This window comes from Cyprinodon tularosa, unplaced genomic scaffold, assembly GCF_016077235.1.
Source record: "Cyprinodon tularosa strain WSP-4 unplaced genomic scaffold, ASM1607723v1 ctg183, whole genome shotgun sequence".
Taxonomy (NCBI): domain Eukaryota; kingdom Metazoa; phylum Chordata; class Actinopteri; order Cyprinodontiformes; family Cyprinodontidae; genus Cyprinodon; species Cyprinodon tularosa.
This window is the reverse complement of record NW_024038631.1, coordinates 534,892-553,201: the sequence shown is the minus strand read 5'-3', so window position 1 is coordinate 553,201 and position 18,310 is coordinate 534,892. Positions and strand designations below refer to the sequence as shown.

The following is an 18,310-nucleotide window of genomic DNA, read 5'->3' as shown; positions in this document are numbered from 1 at the left end:
AAGCAAAACTGCCTCTCTTGGGTGCCGCCCATTTCTTAACGTTGCTGTTGTAGAGACCGGATCTGCTAGGGGCGGTCAGATCTGAACAGGCTCTTCGCATGCCAGTGATGTTACACTGTATGATTGGCTGACTGTTGTTGCAATGACGTAAAACATTGTGGTTGCACGGACAACAACAAATGCAGCGTCCATGTGGCGAGTCCGGAGCATCAGTAGTGTTAGTGTGTCCAATGATTGTTGAAGTTTTACCTGATGGATAACAAAACTGAAAAGATCTCTTTTGGTGAACAAAGTATCTGCAAGGCCATGATATAAAGGGCAGAGCTAGGTAGCTCTCTGGATAGTTGTGCACAGTAGCCAACAGGTTAGCCTTTTTTAGAAACACTATTTTGACTCCACATCAACCACAACCGTTCATTTTATTACTGTTTGTTTTGTTTGTCTACAATCTCAATGAAAGTCATTTATAAGATGTTTGAGGGATTCAAGCTATGAAATAACGAATGAATCTAAAGTTGACTGATCTTAGTGAAGATTCTCAGTCATCCAGCTCAGTCGTTCCCAAAAAGTAAAAAAAAAAAAAAAAAAAAAAACTGGAATTTGTTTTCCAAGTTTGAAGATGTTTCACTTCCCAACCGTCGTCATGCAGGGGACACCACATCTGGTCAGCCACGACGACGACCCTAATGACTCCATTTTCAGAGGCATAGGCCAGCATTTGGTGTTGCTGACCTCTAAGAGACCACATTACTATGTTTTCTAAGCCAAAAAAAAGGCTTTGTTGGGCTACTCTACAGTAGCAGCCATTCAAAATGGCCCTTCCCAGTCAAACGGCAGACGAATGCCCACTTCCCTGCAACTCCCAGCAGAATCCCCTCAAAATTTCAACCACTGAAGTGACCCCCTACTTCCCCTGGGCATGCATATTTTTCACTCCGTGTCCACCCTTTCACTGAATTACATGGTCTGACCAGCAGATGGAGCTTCTCTTCAGATCTCAATGTCCACAAATCATGACAGAAAGAATATTTTATTACACAGAGTGATGCTTAAAAATAAATTTTAGCAGATCAGTCAAGGGCTTTTGAATGGCTTCTACTGTATAAAGCTTGGAAATCAACGCTAATTCTGAAATTTTGCATTGAAAAAGCTTCCTGGATGGGAAGCCAAATGTCTTCAAACTTGGAAACAAAGTCCAGTGTTTTTTATTTTATTTATTTTTTTTACTTTTTTTGGTTTACTGATCTTATCGTTCAACAAACAACAAACACTTAACACTCGCCATTTAACACTGTAAAAAACTATTCTTTTAAGTATTTCATGATTTCATACAAATAAGCAACCCAAGCTAGCCAAGTGTTAATTAATGTATCACAAGCTTAAAGCCATGGCAGAAAAGACATATATTTAAAGTTAGACAAGAGTTTTAGATTTGTAAGACATTTACAGAATAAAACTAATTAAAAAACATTAAAAACAGGTTTATTGCTCTGAAATCTAGCAAAGAGAAATTAAATTAGGAATAGTTTGGTGTGATTTATTATCAGACTGTAAGCAATAAATGTTTAGTGTAGGGAACTTCTGGGTTAAAAAATATATTTTTGTGAACAAAGTCACAAAACAAAAGAATCTCATCTGAAAAGATGTTTTTCTGCAGGCAAGTTTAAATAATGATCCAGCTCAAATGACAAACTTAGCAACTTTAATGAAGATGCAAAGAATCTCAACGTTGAAAATGGTCTGCAAACTCTCAAGGACAAAACAAATAGCTAACTTAATAAAGGAGCTACATCTCCTGCACAGACAATGCAACAACAGTTCTACCATGCATAATTCCATTATCTGGAAAAGAAAAGACACATTCAACTAAAACAAAATGCTTGTACCTGAGGTGTCTCAACAGCGGTGGGTTGCTTTTATCACAATCACAGAATAGAAGTGGGGCCCATAATGTAATAGCCTAGCAGCGTGGTCATAAATCACCTGAGGAGGCTATGTGCCACATGAGCTGACACTCCCAATCTGCCAACTTGTGTCTTTATTAAAGAGCCTATTATACTGAAAGGCGCCTTTTCAACCCCACAGTCATCCTGCTTTAAACGCCTCCACTAATATTTATGTGAACATAAAGATATTAACTTTTTTTTTTCTTTTTTGCAGTCACAAACAAATGTTTCCAAACTTCAATGCAGAGACATTGTTTGTAGGCTCTGTGGATTACTGAGGCAAAGAGACTGACAATATTTCTCATTCTTTGTTCCCAACTACGTCAGCTGTCTGTTTACGGCTGCATGTCATGCATCAATTCAGATATATGAATGTCTATTTATATCTGATTAAACCCAGCAGTCAATCTCTTGGATATTATTGGTCAAGAAGTATAAACAGCACATTGTGTTGTGTATTTTGCTTTGTTGACGTGTTTTTCTTCTTCATGCTTCCATTAACTTTGACAGCTAAATTGGAATATGTCAAAAGCAAATGTTGTGTGAGCTGACAAAAAAAGTAATAAAGTGAGATGAGGCGTCACTAGGCCATATACACCAGAGGAAAATAACATTCATCCTGGAAGAATTTATTGAACGCCAAAGGTTTTCATTTTGTTTGTCAAAAGGTAAATTTATAACTTTAAATTCTCCAAAATCCCCACCCAAACTCATGCCAATTAAAAAAAAACTTTAACATTTATTTCTTATGAACAACATACATACCTGAGATGCATTTCTCTGGAGAACCAGTTTTTTAACATGTTCTCTGAATTAGAGTAGCTACATAGCAATGCTTAAAAGAGCAAATGGTTCAAGAGGTGTTTAATAATCCAGATTGAACAGACTTTGATAATACTTATAGGAGTTATTTGAAAACACAGAAAAGCAGATTTTAGAAAAAAAATGTCAAAATTAAGAATTATTTATTCCTTTTAGTGTTTTTGTCTCTTAATTCACACCTACAGTAAAACAACTAATTGGCTTGTAAGAAGCATGGATTGATGCAAAAGTCTTTCAAGAAGGTATTTTCTTATGTTAAAAGGCCTTTCTGTATCTTTTGTTATCTCCACATAGGCCCAACGCCCAAAGCGAGGAACACTGGAGACCATGCGAGCTGGTTGGCAGGTAAGGGTCAGGATATGATCATTTCCAGAGGCAAAATCTGGCTTTGCAGGAAAGCTAGGTCACCTGGAGGTTGACCAATACCAGTTGAATATGAATGGACACCTTCAGCTATGCTCTAAGGGCCTGATTTTAACTTTATAACCAACTGATACAAATGTTGGAAAGTGGCTAGTTTTATTACTACAAGTTTAGCTGTAGAGACTAGAATCAGGAGATTTCCCCAAACCTTTCTAAAGTATCACATTATTAGCATACCAAGCGTTGTTTTAGATCTGTAATGCTAGTCCATCATCCATGAAATCACATCCTTTTACTAAATCTCTGACAGTTTGAAAATCACCAAGCTGCAAATGGGTTTGCTTTTTAGCTTGTGGTTTTGTGTTGCTGACAGTAAAAAAAAAAAAAAAAAAATGTCTTTAACTGACTCCTCCCATTTTTTCAGGTTATATTTATCATGTCTTGCACACATCTTTGCGTCACAGAAATGAAAGAACCTGAAAGGTTGCTCTCTTTAAAACAGATCTCATCAATCATGCTGACAAAACACTAAAGTGATCAGCCACATAAAAAAAGTTTATGATGCAACCCCTTCTGCTCCTGCTTGCTATATTTCTGATGTGTAACTTCTATACGAGCCACATCAGCTCCAAAGCTGGTCAGTAGAGAATAAAGACAGCTCCTAGTGCACAGAAACAACACCTAGAGAATTCAGATCAAACGCATCTTTGCAGCAGACAATGCTGAGGGGATGTTATCTTTTGTGCTGGGGACATGCGACTTGGAGACACGCAGCAAAGCAGAGTGAGGCAGACAGGTTTTCCAGGATTACAGCACCAACATGTCATTCTGTGGATGTTCTATTCCTGCTCAGTCTTCTTTTGTATGAAACATGGGGCGCAACCTGATCTGTCTGTTCCAAACTCTTCTGTGGCACCCATCAATGATGCACCGTGGTCCGGCATAAGCAATGAAATAATGAGCTCCTGTTGCCTTGTCAATGCCATCCTTTATTTTAGCTTGGCAGCCACACACTTAAGCTTTTGTTTGCATGTTTGCCAGTGAGATGAGATCCTAAGTAAACAAAATTCTTAGGATGTATATCCTACTTCCTGTTGTCTTATAATGCCTAAAATATTTAAAAACTGCAGCATTTGATTTAATTATAGTCAGCATAAATATCTTTGTCTACAAAAAGCAGATGTTCACATACATTATTAACAAATATAAAAATATTACACAATCAGCTGTCATGATTATAGCCTCAACATATTAATCCAGACAGTGTTTTATTAAGACTGAGAATATTGTTATTTTAAGCAGCTTCAATTAAAATTAAAATGTGAATGAGCAAACAGCTGCTTAATATCAAGTTGTAAACAATATTAATTGTTGCAAGCAGGGATCCAAGACAATAAAGTAATAGTAATACTAGTAAAAGTTGTGATATGTAATCAATTACATTTAGCCCTGATCATCCTCACTTTTAAATTCACATTAACCTAACAATATATCCAAGCCAAACACTGTGGGCTTTGGTATTTAATGTTATAAAAAAAGTTTATCTAGTCAGAATCCAATTGACATGGAAGATATAATCAGAAGGAAGAGCTTGACTGTGTCAAGGTTATAATATGTTCTCCTCCCAAATACTGAATTCTAGCAGTACTTTGCAATGGCAAACGCTGATATTGTGATTCATTATATTCTGCAGCTCTAATTATTATATTTTTACTAAAAAGTATGATTTATCATTATAAACATTGGCAATGCAGTATGAATTCCCAGGAGTGACGGCCTAGTGGTTAGGACATTGGGTTCTAAGTTCAAGCCCCACTCCCACAGACGGCCACTCTGGGTCCCTGAGCAAAATTCTGTCAACGGGTGTTTCTTGAACAGCCCCGGTGTTACGCCTGTAACAGTTATAAGATGCATTAACCCCCAAAATTAGTCGAGATTGAAGATTTTTATTTAAAAAACATATTTGTTTCAACCGTAATTCATGCAATCCAATCATCCAGCATGACCTGACAATGAGTGAAAAGAATAAGGAAACTAAAAAACATTATTTGCACACAGGCGGCACAGCGACTGCACAACTACGAGCACCGCAGGCATGGATGGACTGGGAATCCAGGGCTGCTGGGCAGCCTAATTCATTACTCATACAGGTTAATCATCTCTTTATCTCAAGAAATCAATAACTGTTTTCTCATGATAAAGAGATAATTATCTTTTTAATTCGAGAAAACAGTTAATGGCTTATAATAATATATTCATCTGATTGATTTCTTTTTTTTTTTTTTTTGATGAACTGTTTAAAAAAATATTTTTAAATTAGATATGCTGGTAAACCCCCTTACAAATAATATAGCAAAATGATCTTGAGGTATCATTTATAATGAACAAATAGGAAAATTAAATAATAGAATCTTAAACTTCTGTGTTTAAGTATTACTCCCTCCTGCCACACGTCCATGACCAAGGCACTAAAAGCTAAACTTCCCATTGGTATTTAAATGTATGTTCATTTCCGGCAGTGACTTGGTGTTGTAATATAGTTTGAGCAATCAGTAGGACTAGAACACCGCTGTATTAATTCAGTCCTCTTTCTTACCTGTCTTGATTTTTTTCAAATCAGTTCAAGATGAAGAAAGAGCTTGAATATCTATCTAGCTTATCTTTCCATTGTTTAAATATTAATCTTAGTAGGGATTCAAATTTCAACAACTGTAAGAAACAACTGCTGCTAAGCCAGTATAAATACATCATGTATTTAAAAAAGATATGCATAGCAAAAACAAACCAAGTAAAAAATTATTTAAAATCTATGAAGGTTAAAGTTATAATATTTGGACTTAAAGTCCAGGAAAATCTAAATACATTATAGAGACAGAATGACATTTAAACACTACACCATCCAATGTAGTCACAAGAAGCAGTCGTGACTATAAATGAAAATTCAGTCTAGGGTCTTTGTCGTGTCACTGAAATACTGGTCCTTACCTGAATACTTAAAGGTGGTTATTTTTTATTATAATTTTTTTTTTTTATAAAATCTAGATTTTATTGGTAAACACTGCTTTACCAAGATCCCAGATGAGACTATAGTGAATGACTAAGTTTCTTTAAGGTATCCATTCATTTAGGCTGAATTATTTACAGTACACCACAATGTTCCAAACAGAAATGAAAACCAAACCAAAACTCACCCAGGGCAGTGAAGTTGCAGTGTGTCTAAAGTTTTATTCCAAATTGGCAAATCTTATTTTCCATTTAAGCAGAAGAGCCCTTGTCTGTGTTGCTCCAGCACTTAGCTGTTTGCTCTCAGGAGCCGTCAGGCTACATTTCTGGCTGCCGCCTGCATATGTTTCTTAACATTTCCTGTAGAGTCACATTCTAGCGGTTTGCGTCACATGTGCTTTGTTTACATTAACTATACCTAAAACCAAGTGACTGTTGTGACTCACCTGGTTAATAGTTGGCATATACGCACGACCAAGTGCTCTTATGAATGAACCAATTTATGTCTGGATTAGAGTAATCCAGTCTCTCAGTATTCAATATCATGCAACACCTAAAGCTAGTTGGACTCTTGCACTGGAGGTTTTAAGAACTGCAGCTCTTGCAGGCTTCTCCTGGTCTATAGTGATTAGCACCAGAGCCGGACCACGTATCAAATCATAATTGAATTATCACTTCGCAATAGAAGTTGCAAATTACTGCCATTTATTCATGCTCTGCATGAATATAAGCATATAGTATCAAATAAAAGTAAGTTACCCACAACATATGTCTGTAAATACTTTGCATCCTTTTATGATAAAGATTTAACACTGTGTACAGCTAACCATGTAAATCTGCTTTCCCTCAAAATAAGCCACAGCTGTTAATGTCTAACTGCTGACAGCCAGTGTGAGTATAGCCCTTAGTGACATTTTTAAAATTTGCTCAATTAACCATTTTCCCACCTCGATGTGTAACTATTTAGCATTACAAGGTCTAAGGTGTGAATATGGATCAGGTGCATTTAGTGTGTTGTTTTCACTGTTATGCTCGCTCATACTGGTCACCGGGAGTTCAACACGGAACATGACGACAAATTCTCTCTGAGGATCTAAAAAAAATAAAATAAGAATTGTCCCTCCTAAAAGATGACAGAGGCAATGAGAACATTAACAACGCCCTGAACTCTAGCTAAGCTGCAGCATGGTGGCCAAGACCGAACAGTGGCTGGGCATCTGGACAAGAAAATGAAAAAATAAAACTATTTGACTTTAAAGGCCAAAAGGAAACTACTTGGACATCACTGCACACACCATGTATGAAGCATTAGGCTGCTTTTCAGGATTTGCTACTGGCAGACCTCATGTCACTGAAGAAAGCAAGAACAAAAATCTTTCCAAAGACATGTTGATAACATTCTGCTGCTATCCAACAGGATGCTGAAGATTAAATTGGTGCCAAATGTTCAGCAAGACGTTCCCAAACACACAGCCAATGAAGCTCCACTGGTTTTCAGAGAAAAAGAGAAAGAAGCTCCAAATGTGAATTGCATAAAAAACTAAATATCAGATTTTTTTTTCTTAGAAATGCCTTGTAGAGGGCAAAACTCTTTAGTGGAACAGCAGTCATATTAAGGCTCATTTGGTATTACCTTTACAACAGCTGTGGTTAAAAAAGTATTTGGAATATAACTTTGCTGAAAAACTTATACTTCACTTTGTTTGGTTAGAGGCATTTAGAAAATCTTTTTAACATCAGTTTAAGTTTGAAAGTTTTCTTGATTATTTCAAACTAGCCAAACTTCAGCAACAAGGAAAGAGCTGTTCAAAGGAAGATAAGTCTGCAGAGTAAACATGTTTAAGGAAAGTCTGTTTCAAGGTTTCTCCTAAGGATGCTGTAATTCTAGAAATTGTGCTTTTTCCAAAAACGTTTATTTACTTTGGTCAAATTCCAGTTGAATTCATATCAACTACTGTAGCTATAAAGTATGAGCCATTAATAGTAAGTGCCAGTCATTTAATTTTTTTTTCAACTGCTAAAGAGTGTTGTGGCATTTCCATGAGTCATGGCAGTTAAATGGTGCAATGGCCTGACCGCTTAATGTCTCTTTGGAGGGTTTATTCAATGATGACAGAAGCTCAGCCTTATGCAAACATGGTGCCTGATGGCAGAGCAGGACACAAATGGCTTGCGGTGGTGTTTACATCCAGAGCTATGCCGTGACCCGGCAAAAGGCTTTGGAATAAAGATTCAAGAAAATTAGATGGGTCTGGCTTGGTTTTAGTCCTACTAGTTTGTTACCGGCTGTCCAGGTTTGGCGTTCCCCATTTTCCACTTGACTAATGTCGGCACAGTGATCATAATTCTCTTTCCTTCATCAGCTTTTGTTTCATTTACACATAAAAAATATTGACAAAGCTTTAAATACAACGAAAATAAAATGAAAACATGGAAAAAGGACAAGCCTGTGTAGGAAAGATTACTAAAAAGAAAAAGGCTAGCCAAGACAATTTCACATATACAGCACTTAAAAACAGCATAAACATTATGTTTAATATTTTATACTGGGTAAAAAAATTAAAAAAGGGTTGGATTGGGCTTATTGAAAGCTTTTAGTCAGTTATCTGTTCAGACAATGGCTCAATTTTGTGTCTGTCTTCTGCAGTTAATTATTAAATTAAATAATCGTATTAATAATTTCAGCCCAAGTTAAAAGCCTAAAAGCTTTAAGTACCTCATATTCCTCAAGAAAGTCTTAGAATTGTTTATAAATAAATTTCACAAAAGAGTACAAATTTCAATCACTATTAAAAGTAGACTTATGGTTGCTTCTTGCCGGTTTACCCTGCAGGAAAGTTACATCCAAAAAAAAAAACTAAAGTCACCTGTTTTAAGAATTGAAAAGAATGCTGCAACACAGGTTTGAAAGTCAAAATAAAATGACAAAGAACCGGTGAAAATGAAGAAGGGAAAGGCATAAAACTAACTTAGGGAGCAGCAGCATGAAGGGAGCAGTTGAAAGAGGTTGTGGAACCCCAGGTGAGCCCTGTGGTTGGTCATTTCACAGCCCTGTAGGCTGAATAATACTGACAGGTCAGCCGGAAGACTCATTGCCAAGAGAAACCCTCTGTGGAAAGACCTTCAACACAAAACATCACACATAGAAACATTACATCTATACACATTCAGTTCCCTGCCTTCAACGAAAAGCAATTTCTTTTTTAAATCTGCCATACAATTACTAGGCATTGATTACTGACCTTTACATTTTTTTTTCCTTTTCATGCATCAATCTTTCCTTGTCTGTGGGCAAAGAAAATAGCTTTTTCACAATTTAAAGTTGTAAATCTGCCAAAATGAAGAGTCCTGTCTGTATCCTCACAGTACAGTATGTGAGGAGGGCTTGTCTAGTTAAAGGAATGACTTGCTGACAGTTCAGATAGTTGGACAATCAAGGACGACAACTTGATGTTGAATAATGGCGTAGGTGAATGGCATTACAATGTGGTAGTTATATTACCAAAAAGACTTAAAATGTAGTCTAATGTTTACATCTGATTAGCAAACCATTCATAATCAGCAAACTGTTCAGACAGGACGTATAAAGGGGAAGGTGGCAAACAGACTTCATCTATTAAGTTCCTAAAACTCTAATTGCTAAAAGCAACTTTTGCCAACTTAGGTTTTTTTTTAAAGCAATTAATCTTTTGATTTTTTTCTCTGTGACTTTGCTAAGAATGCACCAACTGCCCTGAAGTTTCTTTCCTCAGTGAGTATTGCTGTGAGCCCCTCCCACTTCCCAAGCACAGTTGGACAGTCAAACCCTGCCTGCAGTCAGAGGAGATGAAAACAACTTCAATCTGTTCCCTTTAAAAAACAAAAACACACTCTCATACTCAAAGCTGCACCTGGTCATGTCCTAAATTACAAAGCAGGATATAAATATGATGTAAATTAGTAAGTTATGTTTTTCCCTGAATTTGTTGCTCTAAAATAAATCCCAGCATTTGGATCACAAACCGCATCAGCCACTTATTCACCTCACTTGCTGTTTGAGCCTCTGCATATGGTCTTTTGATTACAATTAATATAACATTTGGGTTGAGGGGAAATACCTTTAATTATCTTAAATTTGGAAATTATTTCATAGCATTCAATTGTACACTTAAAACATGTTTGAATCACTTTCTGTATCACCAATCCGATGCTCCACTCTCTTCTTTCTTGGATCAAAGCATTACCATATGTGCTAATTAGGTATTGATGTGATGGAGCAAATTCTAAGAAAGCCAATGGTGCCTTTCCTTGCTGAGAAGTTGGCAACATTGATGAGAACACTTGTATTTTGCAACCTTTTCTACTTCCGCTGGGTTCTTGGAAAAGCCATACTCTTATCTGAAGGGGTAAAAAAGGTCAAGTGAAAATGAACAAAATTAAATCTCTTTTTGGCACCAGAAATATTTCTAACTACTCACTGGTTTAAATCCTGTGAGACTTTTACAATTTGTTTCAATAATGTTCTTTTCCCCAATCATGCATGAAAATTAAGATGGAGAGGCGTTTGCTTTGCATCCATCGAAGTGGCAACCTCCTGATGCAGAATGAATGCTGCTGACAGCGAGGCTGTTCAGCTGACGAGCAGCAGGCATGCAGGTGGGCAGGTTTGGGCTTATCTGTCGAAGCAGCCAGAGGTACACCACACCTCCTTCCTTAAGAGCGGCTACGACTCAACGACCACATGCAGAGAGAATGAGAGGGTGGCAACATGAAGGGAGAAACAAGAGAACAGAGAGGTAGAGCTACAGCAGGTGCTCCAAAGAGATCAGAGAAACAGAATAATGCTGCAGATCCAGGGAGCCATGAAAGAGTGGGTTTGTGCTACAGTAATAATTTTGCTATGAAGTTTGATCCCAATGGCATAGTTTTTATTTAGATTTTAACATAAAGTGAGTGTATGTGTGTGTGTCTTGGGCAGTTCTCATTTAAGCTGCAGAGAAAAGACCATCAGATGCTTCATTAAACCTGTCAGAAGAAACAGTTTTTTTCTCATCCCGCATCCCATCACATTTGCATGCTGTCCTTGATGTTAGATTCTTAGAGGTTAGGTGTAGGACTATGGTTTGAATGGAAAGGTTAGGCTTAAAGGTATAGTAGAGTGTGTGCTTTTTCCGGGTGGATCATTTAAATAAGCGGCCCTCCTAATTGTCAACAATTCTGGTGACATGTTTACGTAAATCCGTCATACGTGTTTGTCCCCAGGTAGCTATCCGAGTCTGACATAGTGGAAAAATTGCAAATCTTTTTGGATCTTTTGGAAAGTAAGCTTGTATAAGCGATGCAAATAGCAACTTTTAAAAAGAGGGTGCAGAAGAAGAATGTGGGCTTGTGCATGGTCTCGTACATGCTTAATATGTGTTCCCTCTGGAGAGCAGGTACAGATTTGTGCATGTGCATTTTTTTGTTTGTAAGTGGAGAGGGTCTTTTCAAAAATTCACAAAAGTCCTCTACTATGTACTTTAAAGGTTAAGCCTAAAAAATTTATTAAAAATGAAAACAAGTGTAGAGTCTATGTAAAGATGGGGGGATGGGGTATTCTTTAAGACCACGGGTGCTCGAGTTACATCCTACTTCCTACTATCTGGCAAGTTCTTGATGCAGCCCATTTTAGCACACCTGAACCAAATGAGTGACTTTTTTTCCCCCATGTCTCTATTAAGCTAAATGAGGGGAATGAGCCTTTTACATTAAGGTGTGTTGGAGAAGAAAGCAATCTTAAAGTTACAGGATGGTAGCTCTTGAGGACTAGACTTGAGCAACCCTTTTTAAGTAATTCTACATTAACAAGATAACCTGAAATCTTAAAATTCAAGTTAATTAAGAAAGAAACAAATGAGATTAACTAACAACTTCCTCTTATTTGGACAAAAAGGTTTCTTGTCACCCGACCCATTCAATCTTTGGTACCGTTGCATCTTGGATCCTTCGGTTCTACCAGTGAACTAATATATGTATAATTGTCCTAACAACCCACAACTTAAAGTTATTGCTCAGATGTACAGATTTGTGAAAATATGATGCCCAGAAATAATACATTAATAGGACATTACTTAAAGTAATAATAGTTTAATGAGGGATCAAATTTGTTTTATTTGGCAAAAATCAACAAGCAAAATTTAATGAAGCAGAACATACAAATAAATATATTATTTTATTAATTTATTTTTATTTTATTAATTAATTTTTTATATTTATTCTTTTATTGATGATCTCCATAAATCATGAAAATATTTGATTAGGACAAGAAAATAATGGGTGACTGTTTAAGTACAAAGCCATTAAATGGTTTGTTTGCAAAGTGTTGAAATTACGACAATACAGAATAAGAAAAAGGGTATGGATGTAAAATGTCTCAGAATTGCTCAAAAGCGTTATAATAAATTATTGAGCTCTGGTTACCCAAAGATCTTGCAAAGAATAAACTTACCATCCTACAGTCTGACCAAAGTGGTGAGATCTTTATGGTCTCAGCGATTTCTTTTACACTTTAAAACTTCACCTACATGCAAGTTCTATCCTCATTTAATTGTTATGAACCACAGATGAAAATGTATCCATTTTATTTACATGGAAATTTTATCTAGGCATTCCAATTTTTAAGGATAACGGGATTGTAGACCTAAAGTTCTTCTTCTATATATTCTTAAATATGATTTGTTCGAAGGCAGGATATGACACATGTAGTTTTGTAAAAATAAATAAATAAAAAAAATAAACGGTGTGGAGTTAATTTTACAACACAAATTATCCCAAAACAAATTTTGATTTTTCAAAAATGTTATTACCGGTAGTACAAATATTTCACTGCAGTGGAAGGTTAATGTAACATCACCATAAAAAACTAAGACTTTTGCTCAGCTAACAGAGGTAAATTTATGTTCTACTTACATATTTTAAAACAGTATTACTAATTATAAAGGGCATTGCAGGGATGAAATAACCACATTGCTGTATTGTGATATAAATTCAATGAAATCAGATAAAAAAGGCATTAATTAGAATAGGATTAAACTCAATATTTTCAGATGGTTAAGATTTTGCATTTTCGGCTAAAAGATCTATATAACATTTGTTAAGAAAGCTTGACCTTAATTATAATAATTACAAATATTTAGAATTTATTGTAAAAGACTTAACACATTAAAAATAAAACAAATAATTATCTTTTGTGTTTTGCTTTTGTGAATTGGCATTAATCTTTTTTCACCTTTATTTGCCCCATAAGTACCCTCACTCTAATCCCACTGGAACCATAATTTACAGTCACTTTAGCTGCAGCATCTCACCTTGCCTAAATTATCACCTGGGCTCCTAATGTGTTGCCTAAGCAGCTCCAGGCTCTCCAACTGGGAGCTCAGTTGTGCTTTCATCAGGATGTGTAAATGTGTGATTCCAGGTGTCACTTTAATTGAGACCTTGAATTCTGCCGTCTGAGCAAAATAGCAGGGAAGACAACGCTACACTTGTAAGAACAAAGATTACAGAGTGGGATCAATTTGATTGAAACCTTAAAACAAGGATATGAAGTTCGTAAATGTTTCCTTAATGCACTCAAGTCACGCTTCCTGTTACACTGAGGGGAAAAACATTAGCTGAACAGAATAAAAAGGCTCTCTGTCCACGGCCGTCTGCTGCATATAAACAGAGCCTTCTCTTTTTTGATTTCCACTGTAACAACATTACAGAGGTCCCCCATCTGACTGGTGAAAGTGCCAGGTCTGCAAGTGCCATTTTTAAATAGAAAGTCTCCTCTACAGTCTACAATTCATCATCAGCCAATGACATGGCTGCATCCATCTCCATGCATTATACAGATAAACAAGTTGCAGGTCACAAACCGCACCAATGAATTCCTTCAGGATAGTCCAGGCCGAGTACCACAGGCAGACATAAGGATGAGAATACTTATGAAGTTTTCATCAGCACAGCAACTCTGCACACAGAGACCGGTCATTAGGGTAACGTTTTAAAAAGCAGCACCATTTTACCAGTTTTATGGGAAAAGTCCCGACATCAGAGGAAGCCTCCATAAAATACGGCTCCCGGCAGTGTTCTCTGCATCTCTGAGGCGGCTTTGTTGTAAAGGGGATCTCCATCAGCTTTACTCATTAAAATGGGAAATTAAGCATTAAAACTTGTGGTGTTTGCTCCAGTCTGGGGATGTCATCTGAGCTGCTGAGGTTTAGAATTTAATCTCTAAGATAGTCTCGATGGCCATGACAGTGCAAAATATTTTTTACGCTAACAATTCAAATGTTTTAACTAAAAATAGATAAACTGTGAAAGATAATTGAAGCTTTCGTGTCTTCTTTTTTTGCTGTCTTTTTTTATAGCATGACCTGACAAACTAGGCAGCCAATGAGCTTGAGTGGAACCTGAACTTTGGTGTCACTGCTGCAGAAATCGCATCATGTGAGTTTCATTGCTGGATGCAAAGCAGAGCAATTACCTTTAGGAATAAGAAGCAGCAGTTGTTTTTCGACTGCAGTCTGAACAGGCCTCAGGTCAGAATTTCAGATGACATTTAAACTCACCTTTATCCAATGTAGTCACATGAAGCAGTCATGACTGTAAAAACTCAAAAATGTTGTTTATTCTTTCTAACCACAACTAAAAGGATCCCAACAGTTTTTTTTAACTTAAAGGTATAGTGGAGAATTTTCGGAAATGTTTGAAAAAGACCCGACCTCTCCACATGCACAACCCTGTACCTGCTGCCGAGAGGGAGCAACTATTAAACGCGTATGAGACCATGCATGAGTCCATTTCTCCTTGTGCACACACTGTTTAAAAGTTGCTGTTTCCATCGCTCATACAAGCTTACTTTCCAAAAGATGATTTGCAATTTTCCACTATGTCAAACTTACTACCAGTAAGTAAAAATGGAAAGGAGTACGTAGGACGGACTTATGTAAATACAGCACCAGCATGATTGACAATTAAGAGGACCACTTATTTTAATTGTCATTTTTATTTGTCATTTCTATTTTTGGAATCCGACCTCCGTTTTCAGCCAATCCCTTAGAGAGCGCTGGGTTTATGCTGTGCAGCAATCTTTGGTAAGGGTCCTGCTCATAGAAACAGTCTGTGGGATTCAAACCGGGAACTTTCAGTCTTTCCAGAACCCAACACCCTGTTATCACCACAAAGCCACTATTCCACATGAAATCAATTCGTTTTAAGGGGAGGTTTCTGTCACAGTACAAAGAGGATTCATTCCAGCAGAGAACAAAAGCATCAAATTCACAAAATTAGAACATGCAGTGGGATTAGATCCAAGCTGTTTTCTGTTATTTACATCTGCTGAAATGGATATAAGGTGTAACACCTTAAATCCATCCTGGTTGCAAGTGCTCTGTGAGAGCTGCAATGCAGGGGGAAAGTGCAAGCTGAAATCCTCAGAGAATAGAGCTTAAGTGTGTGAAAAGTAGAGGTATTAGAATACCTCCTAATGCCAAGTATTTCTGCTTTGGTGGAACATACTCTGAATACAGAGTTTCAGACCAAATTCTTTAAATAACGAAACTAGAAAAGAATACCAACCGATTAACAAACACAGGGTGATATTTTTGAACAACATCATTTAAAAATATATATTTTTTTCTATTAATTCAATTCAAAAAAGTAAACTTGTTTCTTCCCCAATCAGACTTCGGTTTTGCCCTTCTTACAAATAACAATGGTTTTAATTTCTTGTTCTTGTCCGGCATCTGATGGGGTTTGAGGCGCACTTGTTGCTGTTATTTTGTGAACCGTCTCAACAAACCGTTGCCCCTGCTCTCTCACTGCGATATACGAGTGTGCAGCCGTCACACCTACACACACGACCAGGGAATTCAGCCCAAATCACTGCCTCATAAAGCGACTAATGGAGCCTGAAGAGGCAACTGTGGTAAAAAGAGGAAAGCTCATTTTACATGTAGGGCATTTATGGGAGAAAAACAAAACAACGAAACATATAAACTAGTGTAACGCACCTTTAAGGCTGAATTCTTGATTCGTTTTATTACATTTGAATATTACAGAAAATAAGCACTCAGGGATGGTAGTATAAGTGGTGCATCCACTGTCTCACAGCTGGCCAGTTCCAGCAGATATATTTAAACATCTAATGGGCTAAATAGAAATAAACCCAGTTTGACACCTTTACTGAAGCAAGGGCTCCTTACCCTGATGCTTAGAACCTGTGTCTTTCATGTGCTACTTGTGTCCTTATTTCGTCTCACCAGATTCAAATGATTACACCACCTCCTCATTTGCCATCAAGTTTTGCAGAAGGTCATTTATCACTGATTGACATGTCAGCTATGAGGCAGCAAGAAGACAATGAAAAGAAGCAGGACAGCCTTACAAACTAGTTTCAGTTCCAGTGTGATGTTTCCACTGGTCCAAAGTCAGAACAGGTCTACCAAGACATCTTACAGTGAGCCTTGCCTAGGTGATAATCTCCCCAAACGTAAGTGGAAATCTGAGTCAAAAAGTCTACCTACCATTCTACTTTAATGACTGATTACTTAATCAATGTATGATTATAACACCTGATATTAAATTCAGTTTATTTATATAGCGCCAATTCACAAAACAAGTCATCTCAAGGCACTTTACAGAGACAATTCAACCAATGATACAGTCAATTTGATTTAAAGTTTTCTAAGTAAAACTAGTTGATTGCATCGACTCATTGACTCGAAGGCAATCCCTCCCACCAAGCATGCTTTTGGCTACAGTGGAGAGGAAAAGAAACCTAACAGGAAGAAACCTTCAGCAGAACCAGCCTCAGTGGCCGACTGGGGTTTAAGGAGACAGAAGCAGACATAGAAAAGAAGCAAAGATACAAAAGGTAACTGTCAGCTCCACAGGCAGCCTCGTCCAGGAAACACACAGCCAGGCAGATGAGCTCTGAGCCAGCTCCCTTGTCAGAGGATGAAAGACAGCACATTTAGTCACAGTCAGAGAAACAAGCCTACACTGAAAAACCGGCCAAGCTCCAAACATCTATAAACTGAGATGTTGATGGCAGCAGCACAGCTGATATTGCCCTCCAGGATGGTGCCATAGCCAAACAGCAAGAGAACAGATGAAGCTACTGCAATAGATAATGAAATGATTCTGTTCTAGAGTCACAGTCACGGTTCACAAGACACCGTAAACCACAACAACTTAGTAACTTAGCTTGCCCATGATAAAGGGAGGGGTTGTGGGTACAGTAATTGTCATGCAAGGTAGAGCTAAGCAGTTGGATGAGGCAGATCCTAAACCAGAGCACAAAGCATGGTGGCTTTTCTGTACCCACAAAATTAGTTTAAAGCAGTGATTCAGCAGCAGGCTGAGACCTGCACAATGCTACTGTGCCATTCATAACTGCAAATCCTTTTCACTGGCAGAACAACTGAGCCACACCATCCCGCTGCACCTCCTACACATCACAGTGGCAGGTAGAGAGAGGTCCAAATGACAGGGCTTTAGGTGCTGCCTAGTGTTATGTATATGTCTGAGTCAGAATTCAGCCATGCACATTAAACCCCCCCCCCCCCCCCCCCCCCCCAGTCACATTTTGACATACGTTAAGAGCACACCACAGATTTGAGTGTGTTTTATAAAATGAAAGAAAAACTAAAAAGCTGTTTGTGGAAAAAAACAAAAAAACAAGTACATCCAAGCTGCACCACTGAAAGTTAGGGGACAGTTTTATATTTTAATATAATCTTTATTTCTTCTAAGATTCTTTAGGTAGCTTTTGAATATGTCATATAATCATATTCCAAGCTCTTTAATCCTATTATCCACAGGTCTGTGACAAGATAATTAGAAAAATACAAAAAAGAAATAAACTATATCAGGGTTTATACAGGAATGAGTAACTCTAATTTAATGCTTTTTTTTTTTTTTTTTTTTTGCTCTTAGAAATGATTTTAATGCCATCAACAAGGATCGACGGCTGTATGATCAACCAGAAGCCGCTCCACGCGAATATATCACGATATAACATATCTGACGAAATTATTTTTATTACCGTTTATTTGTTTTTTATAAATATTTTAAATGCTACAGCAATCATGTTTAATACATTTTAACATCAAATAAGGCCTTAATTTAAAAAATAATAATTTAATGACTTTTACTGATTTTTAATGAGT

The 18,310-nt window shown here is 37.1% G+C and overlaps 1 protein-coding gene across 7 annotated transcripts in view; it reads right to left on the bottom strand.

Moving 5' to 3' along the window:
* sema6e (sema domain, transmembrane domain (TM), and cytoplasmic domain, (semaphorin) 6E) overlaps positions 1-18,310 on the bottom strand; it is a 200,590-nt gene that overhangs the window by 124,318 nt on the left and 57,962 nt on the right. Inside the window, exon 1 of one of the 7 annotated variants that reach the window (XM_038282464.1) lies at positions 6,323-6,461. The exons of the other annotated variants lie outside the window; for them this stretch is intronic. The gene's annotated coding sequence lies outside the window, so the exon portion shown is untranslated. Of the gene's footprint in view, positions 1-6,322; positions 6,462-18,310 lie in introns of those variants that run through there. 7 annotated transcript variants of the gene reach the window in all.